Source organism: Hylobates moloch, unplaced genomic scaffold, assembly GCF_009828535.3.
Source record: "Hylobates moloch isolate HMO894 unplaced genomic scaffold, HMol_V3 SCAFFOLD_7, whole genome shotgun sequence".
In the NCBI taxonomy this organism is placed as follows: domain Eukaryota; kingdom Metazoa; phylum Chordata; class Mammalia; order Primates; family Hylobatidae; genus Hylobates; species Hylobates moloch.
Genome location: NW_026652282.1, coordinates 36,242,133 through 36,258,982, shown reverse-complemented (window position 1 = coordinate 36,258,982; position 16,850 = coordinate 36,242,133). Strand labels below are relative to the sequence as shown.

At 41.2% G+C, this 16,850-nt stretch overlaps 1 protein-coding gene and 2 pseudogenes across 1 annotated transcript in view; 1 reads left to right on the top strand and 2 right to left on the bottom strand.

Annotated features, from left to right (window-relative positions):
* The window catches only part of LOC116811264 (translation machinery-associated protein 7-like), a 51,565-nt gene that overhangs the window by 21,736 nt on the left and 12,979 nt on the right, over window positions 1-16,850 (bottom strand). The gene's annotated exons all lie outside the window — the stretch shown is intronic.
* LOC116811034 (claudin-7-like) lies at window positions 4,460-5,635 on the top strand (annotated as a pseudogene).
* Window positions 6,538-7,110, bottom strand: LOC116811033 (divergent paired-related homeobox-like; annotated as a pseudogene).

The following is a 16,850-nucleotide window of genomic DNA, read 5'->3' as shown; positions in this document are numbered from 1 at the left end:
CCTACTCAAATTTCATCTTCAATTGTAGTTTCCATAATCCCCACGTGTCTTCGGAAGGACCCAGTGGGAGGTAACTGAATCATGGGGGTGGTTACCCTCATGCTGTTTTTGTGATAGTGAGTGAGTTCTCACGCGTTCTGACGGTTTTATAAGGGGCTTTTCCCCCTTTTGCTCGGCACTTCTCCTTCCTGCCACCATGTGAAGAAGGATGTGTTTGCTTCCCCTTCTGACATGATTGTAAGTTTCCTGAGGCCTCCCCAGCCATGCCGAACTGTGAGTCAATTAAATCTCTTTCCTTTATAAATTACCCAGTCTCGGGTATGTCTTTATTAGCAGCATGAGAACAGACTAATACAAACGCCCTCTCTTGATTCATTCTGTTCTCATCACAGCAGTAAGGGTAATCCTGTTAAAATCATAAGTCAGATGATGATACTCCTCCAAACCTTCCCATATCTCTCCAGCCCACTCACAGTCAAGTTCTAAGACCTTGCAATGGGCTGGGCATGAGCTCAAGTACCTGTCTGACCTCATCACTCCAGCCAACTGGCCTGCTTGTAATTAATCCAACACACTAGACAAGCCCCTGTCTCAAGATTTTGGCATTTACTCTTCCCGGAATGCTCTTTCTCCAGAATACCCTCACGTCCTTCAGCTACTACCTAATGTCACCTTTGTATTAATATCCGTACCACCACCACTGCCACTCCTGCCCAAACATCCTATTTCCCTTCCTGGCTTTATTGTTTTCTCTTTAGTACTTAACATTATTGACACAGCTCTTTTTATATCTATATCTGTATTCTATAGCTTTACTTATTTATCCTGTTTCAATTGGCTTTTCCTACCAGAATATAATCTTATGCAGGTAGGAATTTTTACCTATTTTATTTAGTCTCAATATTTAGAATCATCCCTGGCATATAGTAGGTGCTAAGTAAGTATTTTAAATGAATCGTGTTGCCTACTCTAATTGTGTTTGAACAGGGAGCTGTTGGCTGAATATTATGCTTTAAGGATTATACTGGTCACTGGGCAAATTTTGTTTTTGTATTTATTTATTTATTTATTTATTTATTTATTTATTTATTTATTTTAAGTTCCGGGGTACATGTACAGGATGTGCATGTGCATAGGTAAACGTGTGCCATGGTGGTTTGCTGCACCTATCAACCCATCACCTAGGTATTAAGCTCAGCGTTCATTAGCTGTTTTTCCTAATGCTCTCCCTCCCTGCAACCCACCCCTGACAGGCCCCCAGAATATTGTTCCCCTCCCTGTGTCCATGTGTTCTCATTGTTCAGTTCCCAGTTATAAGTGAGAACATGTAGTGTTTTGTTTTTGTTTTTGAAATAGTTTCCCAGGCTGGAGTGTAGTGGCACAATTTTGGCTCGTGGCAAACTCCACCTCCCACATTCAAGCAATTCTCCTGCCTCAGTCTCCCAAGTAGCTGAGACTACAGGCACACGCCATCACGCCCGGCTAATTTTTATATTTTTAGTAGAGACGGGGTTTCACCATGTTGGCCAGGCTGGTCTCCAACTCCTGACCTTAAGGTGATCCGCCTGCCTCAGCCTCCCAAAGTGCTGGTATTACAGGCATGGGCCACTGTGCCTGGCCAGCAAATATTTTTGACAAGTTATTTCTTCCACATCCTTCAATCCCAGCCTTTGAACAGTATCAATGGGTATAATTCTAAACAATAAAATATAACATTGTCAGATCCTCATTCATTGTGCTTATAGGAGTTGTGAATGTGGGCTCCTCCTTCTTCAGACTGTAGAATTTGATAATGTTGGGTTTTGTATGTTTTGTTCTTAGGTATGTATTATTCTTTCTCCTGTCAGTAATTCCTTTGTGATCTGTTTCCTTTCTTGTTTCATTCTTCTCCTTCCCCGGTTCTCCACGCTAGAAATTTGAGAGACAGGCTGATATCCAGAAAAACAAATCTTTCACTATAATCTCCTTTTCAGTGTTATCTCAATTTTGAATAGATTTAAGTAAAATAAGCTAAATATTTCTTAGATACAGATATTAGTAGGCATACAATTTTATTCATCAAACTCTGCTTACTATAAATCTCTCTCTGTTGACAACATGTACAAATTAAGTTGGAAGGATAAAGAAAGAAGCAGGGGAGGCTTCTGGAACTAGCATGTGTGTTCCTCAAATATCAGAATTGCTTGGTGGTGTTAATGAGGCACTTGCCTATTAATTTTAAGTTTGATTTTCAATTTATTTGGACATCATCACTCTGCAATGTATTTTTAATTTTCCTTATCAAAACTTTTAATTACTGTTCCCCAAATTTTAAAGCAAAACCAGCTATTATGGCATTTAATTGGAATATTACAGACAGAAAGATATTTGAAACTAAGTCAATTCAAAAATTAAGATTTAGCTGAGAACAGTAGCTCATACCTGTAACCCCTCCCTGCTACTTAGGAGGCTGAGGTAGGAGGATCACTTGAGGCCAGGAGTTCAAGACCAGCCTGGGCAACATAGTGAGACCCCGTCTCTAATTTTTTCTATTTTTTTATTAGCTAAGTGTGGTGCCATGTGCCTGTAGTCCCAGCTACTCAGGAGACTGGGGTGGGAGGATTGATTGAGCCCAGGAGTTCCAGGCTGCAGTGAGCTATGGTTGTGCCACTACGCCCCAGCCTGGGCAACATAGTGAGACCCCGACGTCTCACTCTTAGAGACGTCATAGAGATGTCTCTAAATAGATATGTACATAAATAAAAGTTAAGATTTGCTTTCTAATGCATTTACAGTAAAATATTTGATAAGTATGTGAGTTTGCTTCTGTGGGTCCTAAATAAAATATAATGATTTGAGAAGTATATCTACTGCTTTTTATCATGGAAGCTCAGTATTCAACACAAATGCTTTCTGGTAATCCTTATTGTTTTAGTTACTGTAATTTTTAAAAAGTTATTCTCAGCTAATGAATTGAAGTTACACTTCCACATTTGGACACCATTAAATTACTAAGAGTACTAGGACTTTTAAAAGGTTTAAAATGCATGATTTTAAACATTTGGGGATTTTAAGACAAAAGTATAAAGTTATTTGTGGAGAAATTTAAGATGTTACATGATGGCTGAAATAAAAGTCTTGGGATAAGAATAGTGTGTGTGGAGAGACCAACATTTTACTTTTTAAAATGGAAATTTCCTGATTTAGTGACTGAGGATTCTAATCACATGGCATGCCAGATTTTAAAATATTTATTTTTAAAATCAATGACCGGGCGCAGTGGCTCACGCCTGTAATCCCAGCACTTTGGGAGGCTGAGGCAGGTGACTCACTTGAGGTCAGGAGTTTGAGACCAGCCTGGTCAACATAGTGAAACCCGTCTGTACTAAAAATACAAAAATTAGCCAGGCATGGTGGCGCATGCCTGTAGTCCCAGCTACTCCGGAGGCTGAGGCAGGAGAATCGCTTGAACCTAGGAGGCGGAGGTTGCAGTGAGCCAAGATCGCACCACTGCACTCCAGTCTGGGTGACAGAGCAAGACTCCCTCTCAAAATAAAATAAAATAAAAAGTATCCACTGAGACCCTCTAGATGACTTTTACTGGTTTCAAATTTGTTGGACTTCATTAATTTTGTTGAGTAACACTTGTACTTAGGTCATGAACATTCACTTATTTTATTTGTCTACTGATGGCAGTTGTGAGTAAAATCCACTCTCAAGGTCTCCCTCCCTGAACAGAGAATCTACTATAATAACAGGTCTCATTATCTCGCCATGATAAAAACGTCAAGCATTTTCTTTGAAGGACTCAAATTACGTCTGTTGCAACACCAGTGCATCAGCTCATTAATCTCCTTTCTTCCCCACCCATAACTACCTGCATGCAATATGATTCCAGGTTCCCTAATGTAACTCAATTTTTATTAAATTTAAAAAACACAAATTAGTAAGTTAAAGTAGTAGTTGAAGTAATAGAGGTGAAGTGTCACCTTTTTTGTTGTCGTTGTTGTTGTTTTTGGTTTACTCCTTTCCATTCCCAATTATTTCTGCCACCTGGTGCAAAGATGTGATCTAACAAAAGTGATTCCCCCTCCCCCAACACACACCTATCATAGTCCCAGGGGTTGCCATACCTCACTTTTGTTCTTTGGTTTCCCATATTCATGTTCAACTTATCCAACTGCTAGCTTTCTTTTAAAGTAAGAGTTATTTGTACAACAAAGCTAGACGATAAATTGTTTTCCTCAAAACACAAAATATGGGCCTGTTCCCTGTGCTGTGAGACTATCACTTCACCAGAGGGGTCAATTTGTGTGTACTTTGGGTGACAAGATTTGCGGTCACCACGCCAAAAACTTGTCTCTTTGGATGACTTAAAAACTCTACCCCAAGATGTCTTTCATGGGGATGCCCCAAAGTTTTATTTGTTTTACTGTAGGGTTGCCTGCCCAGCACCCCCAGTTTTTTTCTGAGAGTGGAAATGACCAATTTGGGCCTGCAGTTGCTGAACTTTTCCATGACTCTACTAGGCTGGGTGGGCCTTGTGGCCTGCACTGCCATCCCACAGTGGCAGATGAGCTCATGTGTGGGCAACAGCATCATCACAGCCCAGGCCATGTACAAGGGACTGTGGATGGACTACACCATACAGAGCATAGGCTTGATGAGCTGTGAAATGTATGACTTGGTGCTCACCCTGCCAGCAGCCATGCAGGACCTTCGAGCCCTAATGGTGGCATACCTGGTGCTGGGCTTCCTGACCATATGTGTGTGGTCATGATGGGCATGAAGTGCATGTGTTGTGGGGGAAATGACAAAGTGAAGAAGGCCTGTATCGGCTCTGTGTCCCCACCCAAATCTCATCTTGAATTGTAATCCTCACATGTCGAGGGAGGGAAATGACTGGATTATGGGGGCAGTTTCCCCCACACTCTTCTCATTATAGTGAGTGAATTCTCACGAGATCTGATGGTTTTTTGTTTGTTTGTTTTTTGAGATGGAGTTTCACTCTTGTTGCCCAGGCTGGAGTGCAATGGCATGGTCTCAGCTCACTGCAACCTCTGCTTCCCAGGTTCAAGCGATTCTCCTGCCTCTGCCTCCCAAGTAGCTGGGATTATAGGCATCCCCCATCACACTCAGCTAATTTTTGTATTTTTAGTAGACACGGGGTTTTACCATGTTGGCCAGGCTGGTCTGGAACTCCTGAACTCAGGTGATCTGCCCACCTCAGTCTCCCAAAGTACTGGGATTACAGGCATGAGCCACCGTGCCCTGCCCTGATGGTTTTATAAATGGTAGTTTTTCCTGCTCTCTCACATGCTTTCTCTCTCCTGCTGCCATGTGAAGAAGGTCTTTGCTTCCCCTTCCACCATGATTGTAAGTTTCCTGAGGCCTCCACAGTCATGCTAAACTGTGAGTCAATTAAACCTCTCTCCTTTATAAATTACCCAGTCTTGGGTATTTCTTTATAGCAGTATAGGCATGATTAGAGGAGTCATTTTCATCATGGCAGGTCTTGCTGACTTGGTAGCTTTCTTCTGGTATGGCCATCAGATTGTCACGGCCTTTTACAACCCCTTGATCCCCTTGAATATTAGGTATGAGTCTGGTCCTGCTATCTTTATTGGCTGGGCAGAGTCTTCTCTGGCCCTCCTAGGAGGTGTACTATTCTCTTGCTCTTGTTCTGGGAATAAGAGCAAAACTGGGTACCTCACTCTTACTCTAAGTCACTCCTGGTCACTCCATCCCTGCACACCATGTACTGTTCTCTGGGGGGTGGGGTGGGAGACACAAAAAAAGAGGAGAGTGCACATTTTGTATAGTAATAAAAAATAAGTTTTGGAGAGTAAAAAGATATATATGAGCAAGTAGGGATGGACCAGTGATAGCTACAATACCTATAGTATTGGCATCTGTACAGAAACATGCTTAGGGAAGCAACAGGGCATCTCACTGACCTGGGAACAACAAAATAACCAAAAGGTACTCACTGAAAGTTCAGAGAGCCAAAGTGAGAACAGGAACTAAAACTGTAGGGGTAAACCTCCATAGCAATGGTCTACAATAAGATATAAGAGATCTAAAACAGTCTGGGTCTTATAAGCTCTTAGAACTAACCAGCCAAAGCATCCTTTGAGGATAAAGATCCACACTGAGGAGGCTTGCTGATCAATCTAAAGTGACAATAGAGACAAAAGAAAGAACAGGGCCAGAAAAAGTAGGGGAGGGGAACAGAGTCTGGAGATCTCAGAAATTAAGCCACCATATTTTTTGACACTTCACAAAAACAACAGGAGAGCTCTAGTCATAAAGTTATAAAATCCATATTTTCCTTATAAAAGTTCAGGAAAATGAAATTCACGTGGAAATGAACATAATAGAATAAAGGGCAAAAGCCACGTGATCATCTCAATAGACACAGAAAAATACAAATTCATAATACAAATTCTCAACAAACTTAGAATAGAAGGGAACTTCTTCAACCTTCAACCTGATAAAGAGTATCCACAAAAACCACCAGTGCTTTGTTTTGTTTTTACAATATGTAATTTTTTGTATTTAGCATCTCTCTTGACTTCATAGAGATGAACAGGCAGAAGAACTAGAATTGAAGCTTGGAGAACAAACTTGGGATTCCAAAATGGGCTAGAGGCAGTATATATTAGGATCTTGGCAGCAGCCAAAATGGACTATTTTTTGGCCAGGGAAGTCATTTGTGGGGACCTTAAGGTTGGGGTACAGAATGAGTTGGAATGAGGGTACCCAAAGATTCATATACACCAGGCCGATAGGATGAACAGCATTGGGGAATCTGAGTAGCGTGTCTGTATCTCTCAGGCCAGCACTGGTGTTGAATTCACCTTCTGGTACTGATGGTTGTTGAGTTTCTTGTTTTTGCTGAATATGCTCTCATTTTGCTTTTTTAAGTTTTGCTCTGTTGTTCTCGAACCAGACCTCCAGTACTGTTGGATGTATGTCAATTTTCGAAGCCCACTGAAGGCTGGGGTTTGGGTATAGGTTCTCATTGAAAAAGATGTTCAAATCTTCCAGTAGCTTCTCAGTGAACATGGTTCATTTCCTGTGTGAATGCATCTGGTGCTTGCCTTTGGGAAGATCCTCTGAGTCTGACATCTTCTAATCCAGATGTGCTCCTGTATTCAGGTCCAGTGATAAGAACTAGCAGAGATTGAATCCAGATTTAAATAGCTTACTCCATAGCCACACCTGATTCCCACCCCCTTCCAACTGTTTCTGCCCTATCTGCCTCCAATCTGATCCCTGGATCCTCCAGAACTCCCTGGATTTCTCCTAATTCTGTCTCACATCATACCTAATCATGAAAGACTGCATGTTTGCCTCCAAGACTAGGAAGAAGGCAAGAATACCCACTCTTGCCACTTCTATTCAACATTGTACTGGAGGTTCTAGTGCAATCAAGCAAAAACTTAAAAAGCATCGCTGGGCGTGGTGGCTCACACCTGTAATCCCAGCACTTTGGGAGGCCAAGGCGGGTGGATCACAAGGTCAGGAGATCGAGACCATCCTGGCTAACACGGTGAAACCCCGTCTCTACCAAAAATACAAAAAATTAGCCAGGCATGGTGGCAGGCGCCTGTAGTCCCAGCCACTTGGGAGGCTGAGGCAGGAGAATGGCATGAACCTGGGAGGCAGAGCTTGCAGTGAGCTGAGATCGTGCCACTGCACTCTAGCCTGGGTGACAGAGCAAGACTCCGTCTCAAAAAAAAAAAAAAAATTAAAAAGCATCTAGATTGCAAAAAAGTAAAACTGTCTTTATTTGCTAATGACATGATCATCATGTAGAAAATCCTAAGGAATATATACACACACACACACACACACACAACTATTAGAACTAATAAGTTCACCAAAGTGATGGGATACTAAGTCACTATACAAAAATCAATTGTATTACTATGAGCAATAAAAATTCCAAAAGTGAAATTGAAAAAATAACTCCATTTATGATTGTATTAAAAAGAATAAAACACTTAAGAATAAATTTAACAAAATAAGTGTAAGACATGTACACTGAAAATTTAAAAATACTGATGAGGGAAATTAAAGAAGACCTAAATATGTGGAGAGACGTCCCATGATCATGGATTGGAAAACTCAGTAATATGGCAATTCTCTCCAAATTGATTTGTAGATTAACACAATCTCTATCAAAATTCCAACAGATTTTTTTTTTTTGAGGAAATTGACAAATTGATTGCTGGGAGACAATTCTCCATGAATATTTCACAGCTCCACACAGTCCAGGTCTTCTGAACAAAGAGCATGTTTGAATGGCAAAGGCCTTGGAAGCTAGAGATTTCGAGCTGTGTCTCCCCAGTAGACATTTGCTTACATTTCAAGATAATAAACCTAGAGGCCTTCCACTCCCCTCTCCAGTGAAGATTTGTTTATATTCAAGAGAAAAGATAAAGTCATTATCTCTCCCTTCCTAAAGGGGAGGATGGGCAGATGTGCCAGCAAACCTTATATAACTTCAGAGCCTCCTAATTTGGGTTTTTTTTCCTATGGTGAAACCCATTGCTTATGCAGGTAAACATCTGGCTTTCATTTGTGTTGCCCTGTGGAGAACTGGGGCATGGGGAATGAGGCACTAGTGAGATAGTACTCTGGATGCTGCTTTTGCCATGAGTTATAAACCATCTGTCCTTAACACAGGGGTCTGATATCTTCTGTCAGCATATATATGTGAAACTGTCACAAACTAATTGTTAGTTTGCAAGTAGGGCAAAATCTCAGACCCTTCACAGTTTCTGACTTCATACTGATCCTGAAATTAAATGAAATAGATCCAGTATATCCAAAACAATTTTGAAAATGAAGAACGAAGTTGGAGGACTTTTACCTCTCAATTTCAAAACTTATTACAAAGCTCAGTTATCAATACGGTGTGGTGCTGGCATAAAGACAGACATACAGATCAAAGGTACAGAATTGAGAATCTAGAACTAAACCTTTACATTTATGGTCAATTGACTTTTGACAAACGTGCAAGGCATTTCAATGGGGAAAGGACAGATAGTCTTTCCAACAAATAGTGCTGAGAAAATTGGATATCTACATGCATACCGTACTCAAAAATTAACTCAAAATGGAACAGAGATCTAAATATAAAAGGTTAAGCTAAAAAAGTTATAACAGGAAACAGGAGAGAGCAATATGGCAGAATAGGAGGTTCCCTCACTCATATCCTCCCACAACAAGAATTCTGTACCCATCCATAGACAAAAGTGTCTTTGTGGGATCCTTGGGATACAGGTAGGAAGTTGTGAAACCCAGTGGAGCCCAAGACCTAGGAGGGTCATTTTGAGAGTGCAGACCCACACCTAGGTGGCAGACCAGCTGACTGCTATCCTGGCTTCATACCTGGAAATTGCCCTGTTCTTCTAAGGGTTTGGCTGCAACCCCATTTGGCTTTGAGCCTGCTACCAAAACCATTTGCCAAGGGTCCGGGAGGAATCAGGCACACTAGTGCCTCAACAGACAGGCCTGCCAACATTGGTCTAGGTAGTAAATCCAAAAGCTATGCTGTAACTCGGCCCCAGCCCTTCTCAATAGTGGTCCCAGATTAGTACTACTTGCACAAGGACCCAGAGGGAAATTTGCCCATATGTGCCACTGGGACAGGCTTGCTGGCCTCCATCCCATAGTAGATCCTGAAGGGGCCCTGTCTCAGCTCCAGCTCCTCTCTGCCACAGCCCAGGAGTATTCCCACCCACGCAGAGAACTGCTGGGAGACTAGCCTGTCTGAGCCACTGTGACATGCTTGCCAGCTTCCTTCCCACAGCAGATCCTGAAGGGGCCCGGAAGCTTGACTCTAGCCCAGTCTGGGAACAAACCCAAAAGCACAGAGAACTGCTGCGAGACGTGCCTGTCTATGTCACCAGGACAGACTTGCCAGCCTACATCCCATAGCAGACCCTGAAGAGGCTCTGTCTCAGCTTCAGTCCAGAGCTATTCCACCTATGCAGGAAACTGCTGGGAGACACACTGGGACAGGCTTGCCAAACTCTGTCTCCTAGCGGTTCTTAAAGGAGCCCTGAATCTCAGCTCCAGCCCCTCTCAGCTGCAGTCCTGGAGCAATCCTTCCCACATAGGGAACTGTTGGGAGTCTTGCCTGATGGTGCCACCAGGTTGGGCTTGCCAATATCAGTCACACAGCAGTTTCTGAAATAGCACTGAAGCTCAGTTTCAGCCCCTCCCAGCTGTGGTCTGCGAACAGTTCTGCCCAGCTGGGATCCCGCCAGGAGACGTGCTCTTCTGAGTCCCTGGATCTTGGTCCTGGAGGGAGGCATGTCTGGCAGTGTCCCTGAAGGCTGACTCCTTGATCTCAGTCTCATTGTGGATCTTGAAACAGCCCTATAAATAGACTCCAGCCCTTCTCAATTGCAGTCTGATAGCAGGCCTGCTCACCCAGAAGCCCACCAGGAGACACACCCACCCCTGACCCTGGAGACAGAACTGAAGGTCTCAGTCTCAGCTGCAGACCCTGAAACAATCCTGTGTCTCTGTTCTAGCCCCTCTCAGCCATGGACCAGAGCAATATGGCCAGCCTAGGGACTCATCCAGTGATCCAACAGCAGCTCTCTCAGAATCACAGAGGAAGCCACACCCATCAGTGCACCTGGTAACAGGCCTGCCATCTGTGAATCCTGAAGTGGATCCTCATCCTAGCACCAGCCCCACGGACCAAGATCCTGGAAACAGTCCAGTCCACTAGTGAACCATATAGGACCCATGCCCACTAACTTTGGTCTCCACTGCAGACCCGGCACCAGCAACATGATCTAGATTCAACCCTACTCAACTGGGATCCTGGAGGCAATCTCATCAACCCAGATACCTGATATGGTTTGGATTTGTACCCCCACCAAATCTCATGTCAAATTGTAATCCCTAGTGTTGGAGGTGGGGCCTGGTGGGAGGTGGGTGGATTATGGGTATGGATTTCTCATGAATGGTTTAGCATATCCCCCTTTGTACCATCCTCATGGTCTTGATAGAGTTCTCATGAGATCTGGTTGTTAAAAGTGTACAGCACCTCTCCCCTCTCTCTATTGCTCTTTGCTCCCACCATGTGAGACACCTCATACTCCCTTTGCGTTCTGCCATGATTAGAAGCTTCCTGAGGCCTCCCCAGAAGCAGAAGCCACTATGCTTCCTGTACAGCCTGCAGAACCGTGAGCCAACTATACCTCTTTTCTTTATAAATTACCCAGTCTCAGATATTTCTTTATAGCAATGTGAGAATGGACTAATACAATATCTAACAGGAGAACAGTTTAACTTGCCAAAATATATCTGTAAAGACTGAAAGAAGGGTTTGCTCCTTCAAATGCAAGGCTACACAGACGTCACCAAAGGAAGTTGTAACAACAAATGCCTACATCAAAAAAAAAAAAAAAAAAAAAAGAAATCTCAAATGAACAGCCTAACCTTATGCCTCAAGGAACTAGAAAAAGAAGAACAAACTAAGCCCAAAATCAGTAGAAGGAAAGAAAGAATAAAGATCAGAGCAGAAATAAATGAAATAGGGGCTAAAAAGATGATAGAAAACATCAACAAAACTAAAAGTTGGTTCTTTGAAAATGTAAACAAAATTGACAAACCTTTAGCCAGACCAACTAAGAAAAAAAGAGAGAAGACTAAAATAAAGAAAATCAGAAATAAGAGAGGAGATATTACTGATGTCACAGAAATACAAAGGACCATAAGAGACTGCTATGGGCAGTTATATGCCAAAAATTTGGTTAACCTAGGAGAAATGGATAAATTCCTAGAAACATACAACCTAACAAGACTGAATCAAGAAGAAACAGAAAATATGAACAAACCAATAATGAGCAATAAGATTGACTCAGTAATAAGACATCTCCCATCAAAGAAAAGCCCAGGACCAGATGGCTTCACAGTCAAATTCTACCAAATATTTAAATAACTAATACAAATCCTCCTCACACTTTTTCCCAAAAAAATGAAGAAGAGGAAATACTTCCACACTGATTCTATGAGGCCAGCATTACCGATGCCAAAGCCAGGCAATAGCGCTACCAAAAAAGAAAATTCCAGGCCAATATCCCTGAGGAACATAGATGCAAAAATCCTAAACAAAATATGAGCAAACCAAATTAAACAGCATATTAAAATGATAATTCACCATGATTAAATGAGATTTATCCCTGGGATTCAAGGATGGTTCAACATTTGCAAATCAAAGAATGTGATAAACCATAATAACAGAATGAAGGACAAAAACTATACAATCATCTCAATAGATGCAGAAAGAAAAAACATTTGAGAAAATTCAACATCCTTTCATGATAAAAACTCTCAACAAATTAGGCATAGAAGGAACGTACCTAAACACAATAAAGGCCATATATGAAAAGCCCACAACTAACATACTCAACAGTGAAAAGTTGAAAGCTTTTCCTCTAAGATCAGGAACAAGACAAGGATGCCCACTCTCACCACTTCTATTCAACATAGTACTGGAAATCCTAGCTTGAGCAATGAGGCAAGAGAAAGAAATAAAAGACAGCCAAATTGGAAAGGAAGAAGTTAAATTGCCCCTGTTTGCAGACAACATAATCTTACATATAGAAAACCCAAAAAACTCATGCCAAAACTGTTAGAACTAATAAATGAATTCAGTAAAGTTGCAGTATACAAAATCAGCATGCAAAAATCAGTAGCCTTTCCTTACACTAAAAATAAACTACATGAAAAAGAAATTAAGAAAATTTGATGCTATCCACAATAGCATCAAAAAATTGAATATTTAGGATTAAATTTAACCAAGGAGGTGAAAGGTCTGTGCACTAAAGACTATAAAACATTGATGAAAGAAATAGAAAAGATACAAATACATGAAAAAGTATCCCAAGTTCATGTATTGGAAGAATTAATATTGTTAAAAAAATGTCCATACTACCCAAAGCAATCTATGGGTTCAATGAAATCTCTATCAAAATTCCAATGTTATTTTTCACAGAACTAGAAAAAGCAATCCTAAAATTTATATGGAACCACAAAAGACCCTGCATAGCCAAAGCAATCTTGAGCAAAAAAACTGGAGCCCAAAGCTCAAAAACAAATGCTGAAGGCATCATACTACCTGGCTTCAAAATCTATTACAAAGCTGTAGTAATCAAAACAGCATGGTACTGGCATTGAAAAAGATGCATTGACCAATAGAACAGAATAGAGTCCAAAAATAACCCCAAGCACTTACAATCAATTGATTTTTGACAAAGGTGCCATGAACACACAATGAGAAAGGACAATCTCTTCAATAAAGAGTGTTGGGAAAACTGGACATCCACATGCAAAATGAACTTGGACTCTTATACCATGTACAAAAATCAACTCAAAATGGATTAAAGACTTAAACATAAACCTTGAAACTGTAAAACTACTGGAAGAAAACATGGGGGAAAATGCTCCATGACATGGGGGAAATGCTCCACAATAGCCCCAAAAGCAAAGGCAACAAAAGCAAAAATAAACAAATAGGATTGCATCAAATTAAAAAGCTTCTGCACAGCAAAGGAAACCATTAATAGGATGAAGAGACAACTCAAGGATTGGGAGAAAATATTTGCAAACCATATATCTGACAAGAAACTAATATCCAAAATAAGGAACTCAAACAACTCAATAGCAAGAAAAAAAAAACAACCTAGTTAAAACACGGACCAATGACTTGACATTTCTCAAAAACAGATATACAAATGTTCAACAGATATATGAAAAATACTTATCATCCCTAACCATCAGGGAAATGTAAATTAAAAGCACAATGGAAATATAATCTTACACCCGAATGTGAGGTGATATGATAGAATATCATGAAATCTATAATAGAATAGAATAGGTGATAATAGACTTATTATCAGAAAAACAAAAGATAACAAGTGTTAACAAGGGTGTAGAGAAAAGGGAATGCTTGTATACTGTTGGTGGAAATATAAATTAATATAGCCATTATGAAAAATATTATGGAATTTCCTCAAAAAGCCCCACAATAAATTGAACTACCATATGATCCAGCAATCCCACTACTGGGATTAAAAGGAATCCAATCCTGGCTAACATGGTAAAACCCTGTCTCTATTAAAAATACAAAAAAACTAGCCAGGCGTGGTGGCGAGCATCTGTAGTCCCAGCTACTCGGGAGGCTGAGGCAGGAGAATGGCGTGAACCCTGGAGGTGGAGCTTGTGGTGAGCCGGGATCGCACCATTTCACTCCAGCTTGGGTGACAGAGAGAGACTGTCTCAAAAAAAAGGAATCCAAAGGAATTAAAATCAGTATGTCAAAGTGATATCTGTACTCCCATGTTCATTGCAGCATTATTCACAGAGGGTAAGATTTGAAAGCAAGGTAAGTGTCCATCAATGGATGAATGGATTTTTTAAAATGTGGTATATATACACAATGGAATACTATTCAGCCTTTAAAAAGAATAAAATTCTGTCACACGTGACAACATGGATGAACATGGAGGACATTATGTTAAGTGAAATAAGCCAGGCACAGAAAGACAAATATCACACCATCTCACTTACATGTGAAATTTTAAAAAGTCAAATTCATACAAGTAGAGAGTACAATGGCAATTCCCAGAGGCTGGAGGAGAGGGGTAGACATGGAAAGGGGAGATGTTTAAGTAGTTGAGGTGGTGAATTTGTTAATTTGCTTGATTTAATCGTTCCACAATGTAAACGTATATCAAACATCAAGGTCAGGCAAGGTGGCTCGTGCCTGTAATCCCAACACTAGGAGAGGCTGAGGCAAGAGGATCACTTGAGGCCAGGAATTCGAGACCAGCCTGGTCAACATAGGGAGACCCCTGTTTCTATAATTTTTTTTTTTTTAATTAGCCAGGTATGTTGATGCATGCCTGTAGTCCCAGTACTCAGAAGGCTGAGGAGGGAGGATCACTTGAACCCAGGAGTTCGAGGTTGCAGTGAGCTACAATCACGCCACTGCACTCCAGTCTAGGCAACCCAGCAAGATCCTGTCTCAGAAGAAAAATAAAAAAATAAAAAGAACAATTCTGTTTACCACAGTCTGCCCTCTGGCCCCCAATGACTCATGTCTCTCCTAAATGCAAAATACATTCACCTTCTCCCAAATTTGCCAAGGGTGTCAATCCCATTACAGCTTAAACTCAAAGTCCAAACTCTCATCTAAATCTCATCAATTCAAAAATCCAATATCTCATCATCAAATCACTTAGATTAGGTGTGGGTGAGACGCCTGGCACAATTTCTCTCCATCTGTGGGCCTATGAAACTGTAGAAACAAGTTATCTATTGCCAACACATGATGATGGAACAGGCATAGGATAAGAGTTACAGACATTCCAGTTCAAAAGGGAGGAAAATGGAACGTAAAAAGGTTCACCAGTCCAAAGCAGTTTTAAAAGCTGGGAAACTCCCTTGGGTTTCAAGACTTGGAAATAATCCCACGTGCCTTTCAGTTCTGCCCTCTGGCTCTCGCCTGTGCCCCCTGGGCTTTCAGTTCCTCTCTCTGAGCCATCCTTTTTCCATGAAAGGTAGAATGTGTTTACAGCTGAGTAGTTTTATCAACCTCCTTTCTGCCAGAGGAATTCTGGGAGTTTGACAGCTTCCTTTCACTTCAAACTCTGTCACTTCCAGTCCAAGCTGGCAGTATTTCTGCTGATATAAATTTCTCAAGAACCTTGTCTGCTTTGAGTGGATGTCATAGGAATTCACTACATTGAACAGAAGCCATGTCCACAAATCTGGTAGAGATCATTCCTTCTCTAGCTTTGGCTGCTGCTGAGATGGCTCAGGGACACCCTTAAGCTTCCTAGAAGCCACTGATTTGAATGAGATCTGTGAGGCACAGCACAAACCTCTTGTGATCAAATAGTCTAACCTTTTGTCTCTTAATTTTAGTGTCTTCGTCAATCTTGATATGCTGAGAATTACCCAATTCCTTTGTGTTTAACAGTCCTTTCCTCAATTTGTCTCTCTCTTCTTGGGTTTTACTATAATCAGCAAGAAGAAACTAGATGGCACCTTCAACACTTTATTTGACCAATCCAGCGAGACCCCATCTCTATAAAAATAAAAATAAATTAGCCAGGTGTTGTGGTACGTGCCTGTAGTTCCAGTTACTTGGGAGGCTGAGGCAGGAGGATCATTTGAGCCCAGGAGTTTGAGGCTGCAGCGAGCCATAATTGCACCACTGCAGTCCTGCCTGGGCAACAGAGGGAGATCCTGTCTTAAAAAAAAAAAAAAAAAAAAAAAAGACCAACTTTACTTGGAAATCTTTTCAGCTAAATATGCGAGTTCATTGCTTTCAAATTCTACCTTCCAAATAACTGCAGGACACAAGTTTCAGTTTTGCTAAGCTTGCTGCCAATACATAACAAGGATCTCACTTCCTCCAGATTCTAATAACATGAGCCTCACTTCCTTCTGAGGCCTCACTAGCAGCCTTCCCACAGTCCATATTTCTACTAACATTCTGTTCAAGGCAACTTAGGCTGTTATCATGCTCCACAAAATCCTCTTCAAACTTGGTTCCAAAGACACTTCCACATTTTTAAGTATTTCTTATAGCAGCACCACACTTTCAGGTACTAAAATCCATATTCGTTTTCTGTTGTTGCATAACAAACTACCATGAACTTACCATATCCTGACCTATATTCTGTATTTTGGCATTTATCTTATCTGGCTTTCTCTTTCTAAGGGTTATTTTGTCCGTGCCTTATCCAAGTCCTCTATGCCCCACTATATTTTTTCATGGCATTTCTTTACACCTCTTCTCCTCTGCACTCTGCATCCACAGGCTTGCA